Source organism: Dromiciops gliroides, chromosome 2, assembly GCF_019393635.1.
Source record: "Dromiciops gliroides isolate mDroGli1 chromosome 2, mDroGli1.pri, whole genome shotgun sequence".
NCBI lineage: Eukaryota > Metazoa > Chordata > Mammalia > Microbiotheria > Microbiotheriidae > Dromiciops > Dromiciops gliroides.
In genome coordinates, this window is record NC_057862.1 from 698,810,190 (window position 1) to 698,821,174 (window position 10,985).

Genomic DNA, 10,985 nt, shown 5'->3' on the forward strand with positions numbered 1-10,985 from the left:
GTGTAGACTGGTCGCTTCCCCCAGAAGAGTCTCCCCTCCTTAAGGCCTGTTTTCTACTCATCTTCATAAGCCCAACACCCAGCACGCCCAGGGCGTGTTCGCAGCTCAGTGCCTGCCCTGGGGGGGGGGGGCTGCAGGGAGAGGAGATGAGCGGGGCATGGCTCCGTCCCTCCCCCACCCCTCCCCATCCTCCCTCTCCTCGGCCCCCTCCGGAGCCTTGATTTCCCTTTTCAAACCCAGAGAGTGTTTGTTTGGCTCTTTAACATTGTCAAGTGGTGCCTGCATAGGGCATCACCGTGCCCTCACAACAAGCCCAGCAGGAGGGGCTATTATCATCCCCACTGAACAGATGAGGAAACTGACGCAGATGTAAGTTAAGTGACTTGTATAGGATCACACAGCTAGGAATTGTCTGATGCTGAATTCAAACCCAGATCCTCCTGACTCCAAGTACAGGGTCTGCCCACTGGACCACCTTGCTGCCTTGGCCAGCCAGCCCTCTACTCCAGTGGATGGAAAGCACAGAGGGAAGGATTTTGGTTGGAGGTCAAGAAGACAAGGAGAACTACCCCAGCCAGGTCCCAGGCCACTTCCCCTAATTGTCTGGGCTGGAAGCATCCACCCTCCACTGAGTCTCTAAACCCTTTGTATATGCCTCTCTTGGGCAGCTAACAGCCCGTTTTGTACCCATGTCTTGGCACTGCTCCTCACCTGTGGGCAGTGTGGTGGAATGAGCCCAGAACTTGGGATCAGAAGAGTGTATGACCTTAGGAGAGTCCCTTCTCCTCACTGGGCATGGTTCCTCCTCCAAAAATCTGGCAGTCAACCCACATCATTTCAAAGGCTCCAAGGGCTCTAAAATCCTGTGATCTCCCAGAGCAGGGACCCGGCTCAGGCAATCCCTCGGGGCCCAGAAGGGGGACCATATCAAGCTCCCTTGTGAAACCCCAGTTGGCTCCAGCCAGGCCAAGCCTGGTGCAAACAGGGAAGGATTTTCTCTAGATTCTTTGCTGGGTGCCACCAGCCCAGAGCTTACCTGTCCCTGGTCAGCCCCCTCTCTCCAAGGGCCTGGGGCCCTCTGAAGAGAACACCAGTCCCGTTGCTCAGTCCTTGGGGTCACTGCCTACAAGCGCTTTTGCAAATTGACAAGACAGCCTGAGATCCAAGAGGCACCAACCCTGGCTGGCAGCCACACGTCAGAGAGACAGAGTTGCTGGGTAATTACTAATCAGTTTATTAAAGGTGGCAAGCAAATAATCAATAAATTGATATCAGTGGTTTCTCTCATAACCAAAGACCCCCAGAGAACACTGAATGTTTAAAAGCCTTTGGAAGAGGGATTTGTCTCTCAGGGACAAATCAACTCTGATTGGTTACCAATCGTCAGAGGATCGGCATATTAATGAGGAGGTGGAAAAGCCTTCAGCTCCTCCTGCTCAGAACATGGGCTTATCAAGAGACTCAGCTGCCTCCATCGATCTTGACAAAGGACTGCGGCTCTACCCAGCCCACTCTGGAGGGTTTCCCCTTCATAAGCTGGGTCACCCTAAATTCTAATGGAGGGGTACAAAGACAGGGGCTGATTTCCTAACGGCAAGAACTGGCCTGGACTGGATTCTCTTGGTAAGATCTTCTCGTTGGGCGGGGTGGCACCTAAGGTTGAGAAGCCTGTACCCAGGGGATTTGGGCAATTTCACCCACCAGTAACGTCCTGCACAGACCAGCTGAATCATCTACAGGGGGTGGCTCCTGTGCGAGGGATTAGGAAGGGAAAACCTGGATCCTAATTTACTGATTGGTTACTAATATTAGAGGAAAGCAGTCATTTCTCTCACTGCTGCTTTGGAATACGATCGTGCTGCAAGAAATGATGAGCAAGCGGATTTCAGAGAAACCTGGCAAGACTTAAGTGGACTGATGCGGAGCGAGAGGAGCAGACCCAGGAGAGCATTGTACACAGTGACAGCAACAGTGTGTGATGATCGACTGTGAGAGACTTGGCTCTTCTCAGCTGTGCGATGACCCAGAAAAAGAACTACCGAGTCTGAATGCAGACTGAAGCCGACCGTTTTTTGCTTTTGTTGTTGGGTACTTTTGTTTATTCTTTCTGGTGCCTTTTCCCTTTTGTTCTGATTCTTCTTTCACCACACGACTAATGCAGACATATGTTTAACATGTTTGTACATATTTAAACTATATCAGATTGCCTTCTGTCTTGGGGTGCGGGAAGGGAAGGGAGAAAAAAATTTGGAACTCAAAATCTTACAAAAATGAATGTTGAAAACTATCTCTACATGTAATTGGAAAAAAATAAAATAAAATAGTATTTTAAAAATTCCATTCTTATAAACATTTCCATTTTCCCAGCCCTGATTGATGAGCTGATCATCAAAATTGGGCTAAATATCTGATTTTGTGGGTGGCTCAGTTATGTCCAGGCCCAGCCATGCATAATCTCCCTGCTGAGATTGACCCAGCCTTTGCCATCTCTTGCCACACCCAGTGAATGCTTCACGAATGAGCTGGTTCATGAATCCGTCCTCTCACTGCAGGGCCAATGAGAATGACACCCCGCCCCCCACCAAGAATCCTGATGACGGACCCCGACGGGCCACCTGTCCCGAAATTACCTTTGGAACCAAGGGAGCTATGGACAACAAGAATCCAAAGTAGCAATCTTTGAACTTCAAGATGAGTCTCTCCTCCATGTTTACTTCAATTACCTGGATATTTTGGTGAAGGCAGCCTGAGTGAACTGATTGATTTTTCTAGTTCCAGGGATGGGCAGACAGATAGACAGAGGACACACACACACACACACACACAAACACACAGAGAGACAGAGACAGACAGAGAGAGAGGGAGACACAGAGAGAAACACACAGAGACAGAGAGGGGGGAGACACAGAGAGAGAGAGACAGAGAGAGAAAGGGAGAGAGACAGAGACAGAGAGACAGAAAGAGACAGAGAGACAGAGACAGAGAGAAAAAAGGGAGAGAGACAGAGACAGAGAGACAGAAAGAGACAGACAGAGAGACAGACACACACACAGAGGGAGACAGAGATGGATGGATGGAAAGGCAGAGGCAGAGACACAGAGACAGTATTGACTAAGCACTTCTTATGTGCTGGGCACTGTGTTAAGAGCTGAAGGTGTAACTAAAAGCCAACCAGGTGGTTCCAACTCTCAAAGAGCTTAAACTCTAAGAGAGGAAGGCAGTGCATACAGGGTGTGTATTGAGGAGGGAGGCAAGGCTTCAGGGACGGAGGCTGAGTGGGGCCAGGATGAAGTGAGCATGAGCAGGATCCCCTTGCCAAGGAGGAGTGAAGCTGGTGAGAGGTCTGGAGATGAGACTCGGCGTCTTCCTTCCTTCTTATTCTCTTCAAACTCTCACATGACCCGGAGGGATATGTCCTTGCACTCCTTGCTTAAGTGTTCTTCCCTGGTGACCAGTAACAATGGGGCCCCTTTTCAATGTTTCAACAACATTTACTGGGTTCAGGGGCCCTTCTCAGGGCCACACTGTTTCTGCTGGATAGATTGATCATCTGACCTCCCTGGGCTCAACAGGCAGCTCCAGGCTTTTCCATCTTCAGTCACTGGCTTGACTGGATGTTTCAGTGATCTCTCCAGGTGGAGCATCATGAGGGGCAATGAGCCCTCCCTCCAGCCCTAGATGTCCCCCAGGGGTCTTTCCCAGGCTCTTTTTTCTTTTCTCCTCTAGACTGATTCCCTTGGTGACCTCATCAGCGCCCATGAATTTAATGACCATCCCTATGCAGATGATGCTCAGATCTACTGTTCCTGCCCCAAATTCTCTGCTGACCTCCAATATCACATTTCCAAATGCCCTTCAGACAACTCCATATGTACAAAAATGAACTCATCTTTCCCCCAAACCTTCCCCCTCCACCCTCACCTTCCCTGTGACTTTTTTCTGTTTTTTTAAAACATAAAAGTATTTTATTATTTTCCAGTTACATGTAGAGAGTTTTTAATATTTGTTTTTATAAGATTTCTAGTTCGAAAATTTTCTCCTTTCCCTCCCCCCTCCCCAAGATAGAAAGCAATCTGATATAGGTTATCTATGTACAATCACATTTCTGCATTAGTCATGTTGTGAAAGAAGAGCAGTAGGCTTCCACCAGTCGTGGACGACCATGGATTAGCGCCTTGAAGAGCCACAGGCCACAGTGTGGCTGTGCAGTCCCATACTGGAGCCGAAGCTCCTGCCACAACGAGCGCATCGGAAAACTGCGCTCTCTGTTGCCCCTTGGTTCCTGCGTCTCAGAGGCCCATCTCAGCTGCGGGCAAGCTGCTCCTGAGTACTGAACTCCATCGGGCGGGTCCTTGGCCATCTCCTCCCAGCTGCCGGTGTCTATTCCCAGAGCCCTCAAGTCTCGCTTGTATACATCTCTGTACCGAAGCTGTGGGCATCCAGTAGGTCTAGAAGAATCAGAACAGAAAGGGAAAACCTCAAAAAAGAAACAAAACAGGGGCAGCTAGGGGGCGCAGTGGATAAAGCACCGGCCCTGGATTCAGGAGGACCTGAGTTCAAAGCCGGCCTCAGACATGTGACACTAGCTGTGTGACCCTGGGCAAGTCAGTTAACCCCAACTGCCTCACCAAAAAAAGAAAAGAAAAGAAAAGAAAAGAAAAGAAAAGAAAAAGAAAGAAACAAAACAAAAATGTAGAAACAGTAAGGTTCAATCTGCATCCAGATTCCACAGTTCTTTTTTTCTTTCACAGCTGATCATCACACAATGTTGTTGTTACTGTGTATAATGTTCTCCTGGTTCTGCTCACTACTTACCATCAGTCCACTTAAGTCTGTCCAGGTTTCTCTGAACTCCTCCTGCTCATCATTTCTTACAACATAATAGTATTCCATTACATTCATATACCACAACTTGTTCAGCCATTTCCCAATGGATGGGCATTCCCTCGATTTCCAATTCTTTGCTGCCACAAAGAGCTGCTATAACTATTTTTGTACACGTGGGTCCCTTTCCCTTTTTATGATCTCTTTGGGATACAGACCTAGCAGTGGTATTGCTGGGTCAAAGGGTATACATAGTGCCATAGCCCTTTGGTTGGATCAGTTCCTTCCCTGTGACTGTCTAGAGCCACACCCTCCTCCTGGTGCCTCAGACTCCCGACCTAGGGTTGATTGGCCAAAGCCTCTTCCCTTTAATTCCTTCAGAAGTCTCCTGTAGGCAGGAGATGGAGCTATCTTGTTCCTCTATCCCTCAGTCAGTCACTACATCTTTTCTTAAGATAGAGGCTCTTAACTTGGCTTCTGTGAACATATGTGTGTACACACATGTACACATACATACACACATGTATATATGTGTATGCGTGTGTTTTAAACCATTCTTATTCACAGTTTTGAATTTCAAATTCTATCCTTCCCTTCCTCCCTCCCTTACCCTCCATGAGATTATAAGCAATCAGTTTAGGTTAGACATGTGCAGTTTAATATATCTTTTGATAACTGTATTTTTTAAAAAATTAGTTTCCTGGGGGCAGCTAGGTGGTGCAGTGAATAGAGCACCAGCCCTGGAGTCAGGAGTACCTGATTCAAATCCAGCCTCGGACACTTGACACTTATTAGCTGTGTGACACTGGGCGAGTCACTTAACCCCAAATGCCTCACTCCCCCCCCCAAATGGTTTCCTTTGTAATCCTATATTATTTTATACATTCAACATTTTACCCATTAGATTATAAACTCCTTTTCTTATGTTTATCTGCAGAGCCTCGTGCCCAGTATGTAGTAGGTGCTTGCTAAATATTGAATTGAATTGAGAAATATGATGCTGAGGAAGGTCCAGAATCCTCAGCAGACTGACTACAAAGTGTGAGGACACAGAGTCCCAAGCTCAGGTAGATCTGCTTTAAATCAACCTCCCAGAGTCCTCTGGAAATCTCTTGTAGATGAGTGACTTGAGGGGAAGATGTCAATGCTCTCCGCCCCACCCCCATCCCCAGCACATTGTCTATTTTATATCTGAAGGATTTTCCCTTTCACTTCAATGTCTCTAACTTTTAGCTCATCTTCCTGAGTTCAAATCTGACCTCCGACACTTTCTAGCTGTGTGACCCTGGACAAGTCACTTAACCCTGTTTGCCTCAGTTTCCTCATCTGTCAAATAAGCTGGAGAAGGAAACGGAAAACTACTTTAGCATCCTTGTCAAGAAAACCACAAATGGGGTCATGAAGAGTTGGCCATGACTGAAAATAATTCAACAAACTTTTAGCTTTTGCCCACCCAGGGCTTTTGCTGAAATCTCATTGAAGAACCACCCCCCTCCCCCACAAAAATAATTTCAATGACTTTGAAGAAGGGAAGTTGTTTAAAGAGATAGATGTGGCTCCAGAGGGAATTCATCTACCAGCCAACTTTTAAAACAAACACAGAGGGGGAGGCTAGGTGGCACAGTGGATAAAGCACGGTCCTGGATTCAGGAGGACCTGAGTTCAAATCTGACCTCAGACATTTGACATTTACTAGCTGTGTGACCCTGGGCAAGTCACTTAACCCTCATTGCCCGCAAAAACCACAGAAACAGAAACTGGAGCATGTAATGGGGTGCCCCACTTTTGTAAGAATGATGCCTGGGGAGCCTAAAACCCAGATCGAGCTGAGACCATCATGAGAAAGGACAAAAGAAGGGATGAGATGGCCGCTGTCCACCAAGGACAGCGTCCTTGGTGATGTTGTGGATGAGGGTGAAGAGAAAGCAAAGTGACTCCCTTTTGTTTGGTTGGTTTTCTTTGCCAAAGAGAAGGAACTTTGGTCTTGAAAAGCTAGAACAAAAGTGATTAATGGAGACTTCAAACCCAAGACAAGTAAAGGATGGTAAGAGTCCCTCTCTCCTCTTACTGAGCTCACCTTCCCAAGGCAGGCTCATACAGAGACTACATTCCAGACTATCGAGCCCTGATCAAAGATCTCAGAAAGACTGTGGGGAACAGGATGCAACCACAGGAGGCAGGGAAAGGGGCCAAAGCTTTCAGATGTTCAGACAAGGCAAGAGGGGAGAGTCCAACAAAATTCTAGACGGTGTCTTTTGATCTGATTTTATTGATGGCTTTTATTTTGAGACCACTTACATTTCCCACCATATACCTCCTCATATCTGGTCTCAAAGATCTATTCCTTGTAATACAGAATTTTAAAAGAGGAAGAAAAAAGAAAAGAATTCTGCAAAACTGACCACCATGATCAAGAAAGTCTAGAATATGCAATGTTCCTCAAAAGGTACGGGAAGCATCTCCTCACATCTCTTCTTTGGATGCTATAATTACACTTCATTTGATTTGGATAATGTGGGCACTGGAACCCAGGGAATGGCAGAACCTCCCAGCTTGCCCATCCCATTTCCAGCTCAGGCCTCATAGCTATCATCCAAGGAAGTCACTCTGGCAGAGAAGGGGCTAGTTATCCCCTCCAGATGCCATACACAAGCTAGACAAGCCAACCTACCTGGAGCAGCAAGCAGGGCACCCTGAGGGATCGACAGGAGGCAGCATGTGCCAGGCAAGTCAAACCACCCCCATCATTTCAACCCCTGCCTCCCTTCAGAGCCTGATGGACACAGCCCAGGACTCTGAACCCAAGAGGGCTGGCAATGGCAAGGCTTCCAGACCAGTAGCCACAGCCCTCATCCTGGGAAGCAGCCTCCAGGGAGATGCAGCCTGGGGTCTGACTACTTCTGCAGGTTCTATGCCACAGCTACTGAGGACCCAGGGAGGAAAGTTCTGGCCCCAAAGTCCTTAGCTCTGCCCAATGGCTCAGCGTCAGAACTGGATTTTATCAGTGGAAATGACATGAAAGAAGAGGCAGGACCATCTGCTTTCCCCCTGAGGACCACAGGGCCCTTCCATCTGACCTGTGGCTGAAGCCTTCCCTAGGGGGTTGTTGGCTCCCCCATGAGCTCCTTGAGGGCAGGGCTGGTCTGTCTGTTCTGTTTGTGTTCCCAGGGCTCAGCACAGGGCTTGGCACAAAGCAGGGACCCGACCAATGCTCCATTCATGCCTTCCCTCTATTGTAGTTGTAATGCCATCGTTGTCATCGTCTGCCTTGTTCTCCTGGCTGTGATGACTCCCCCTGCATCAGATGGTAGAGATCTTCTCCTGCTTTTCCAGAGCCATCACAGGCACCATGTCTTACAGCGCCAACATATCCATCACCTCCGTGTGCCACGCTTTGTTTAGTCGCTCCCTGATCAAGGGCAGATGCTTTGCTCCCGGTTCTTTGCAAAAGTGCTGCTATCAATATTTCACTGTACAGGGAGCCTTGCTTTTTATCCACAACTCCTTGGCGTGGATGCCCAGCAGAGCATTCTCTGGTCACAGGGAATGGTCATTCGAGTCACAGATTCATGGAATCACACAACCAGAGAGCAGACACCTGGTCCAGCTGGGACGCCCAAGGAGCCCCCACTGCACAGTGCTCAATAGGTGGTCATCTGACTTCTGTTGGAAGACCTGCAAGGAGAGGGAACCCACAGTGACTTCACTCAGGCTGCCTTTTCCCTTCTTGCACAGCCCTCATTGGTAGGAGGCATAAATTGGCCTCTTGGCCACTTCTCCCCTTCCTCCTGGTTCTGCCTGTTGGGGCCAAAGAAGACGAGGGGAATCCGGCCAGCACATGACAGCCCCTTCCATACTTGAAGGGAGCACTGACGTCCATCCCCTGCATCCCTCTTCTCCTAGGTTATGGACTCAAGGCTATCGTCGGGACACTCATCAATTTCTTTCTTAAAGCATGGGGCCCAGAACTGAATGGGATCCTCCAGATGAGGTCAGAGAAGGTCAGCGAAGGGGACGATCACCTCCTGAATTCTAGAAGCTTTGTCCTTTTTAATGCACCCAAGATTATATTAACTTTTTTGCCTTCTACATTACTCATCTGTAGAATAGGTTAGGGGTAGGGTTAGCACCTCTCTCCCAGCGTTGTTGTAAGGATGGAGTGAGATAATATTGGTTAAGCACCTAAGACAGTGCCTGGCACATAGTAGGTGCTTAAATGTGCATCCCCTTCCTTCCACCCTCCCTTCCCCCAATTGTCCAAAAAGTAAATGTGGTCACTCCGGCACAACCTAGTCTTGATGGGGCCATGCTGGTTCTTTGGAGTCTCTGCTTCTTTTTCTAAATCTTGGCCAACCCTTCTTGAATGACCTGCTATGTGCAGGCACACAGGGAAGCAGAAAGAGCTCACAGGCAGATGGGGAAGACAACAAGTGCACACAAACAAGAGTATTTCGGGGATCATTGACAAAGAGAAAGCTCTACCACAGAGCGGGGCTGGGGAGGGAAAGGGGACAAGCATTCATTTAGAGCTGCCCTGATTATTCAGGCTCCCTTCTGAATCCTAATTATGATGATGATGATAAAAGAGCTAACATTGATGTAGACCTATTGTGCGCCAGACATTGTGCGAACCCTAGGACATAGGCACTATTATTATTACCCTTATTTTACACTTGAGAAAACTGAGGCAAACAGAGGTTAAGGGATGAGCTCAGGGTCACATGGGCAGCAAATATACAAGGCTGGATTTGAACTCGGGTCTCCTGACACTAATCCAATGTGGGAGCCCCTCACTGTCTCACTAGGCTCTCTGCAAAAGGTGATCTTTTGGCAGAGACTTGGAGAGAACCAGAGCTGTCTTGGATCATTGCATTGCTGAAAATAACCGAGTCCTTCACAGCAGAGCATCTTGCAGCATTGCATCAGCTCACTGTGCATCATTCCTTATAGCACGGTAGCACTCCATCACAACCATAACACCACAACTTGTTCTGTCATTCCCCAAATGAAAGACATCCCTACAATTTCCAGTTCTTCAACACCACAAAGAGAACTACTATAAACATTTTGGAACATATAGGTTCTTTTCCTTTCTCCCTAATCATCTTGGGAAACAGATCTGGTAGTGATATTAATGGGTCAAAGGGCATAGGCAAGTTTTTCAATTATATATAATCTAAACAATCTGGGTTTTCTTTGGAATTGCTTCTTTTTCCTTGGGGCGTGAGTCAAGTAATGAAGTCTCTGGGTCAAGGGGTATGGACATTGTAACGACCTTATTTGCATAATTCCAAACTGCTTTCCAAAATAGTTGCACCCTTTCACAGCTCCACCAACAATGTATTAGTGTGCCTATTGCGCCACACCCCTCCAACGTTGACTTTTTCCATCCTTTATGATCTTTGCTAATGTACAGATGAAGCCTCAGAATTGTTGTGGTTTGTATATCTCTATTACGATGATGGTCTGGAGGATTCTTTGACATGATTGTTTAATAATCCAGAGTTCTTTGGGGAACAGCTCATCACTTATCTATTAGGGAATGGCTATTAGCACAGGAGCGAGCACACACACACACACACATACATACATACACACACATAGACACACACACACACACGTGTTTATGTTTCAATCATTGTTTATGAAGCACCTACTATGTGCCAGACATTGTGTTAAGTGCTGGGGGTAAAAGAGAAAGTAAAGACAGCCCCTGCCTTCGAAGAGCTCCCAGTCTCATGAAGGAGATTGCAAACATGCCAAGCAAGCTGTGTGCAGGAAGGTCAGGACCCACACAGAGGGAAAGCACGAGCATTGGGAGGAGCTGGGAGGGCTTCCTGGAAAAGGTGATGCTTTAGTCGGGACTGAGTCTGAACAGAGGAGAGGACTGCTCCAAACATGCGGTGGAGGGCAAGTAGGATGCCTTCGGCAGAGGTGTGTGTCACTGGGCTGCAAAGAGCACCTTGGGGAATCAGGTGTAAGGAGACTAGAAAGGCAGGAGGGTCTAGGGACAGAAAAGCCTTGAATGCCAAGCAGAGCATTTTGTATTTGCTCCCAGAGGTGGTAGGGAGCCACTGGATGTAACTGAATGGGAAGGGGTATGCATATGTGCCACAGTCAGAGCTGGGCTTTTAGGGAAATCACTTTGGTGACTGGGGTGG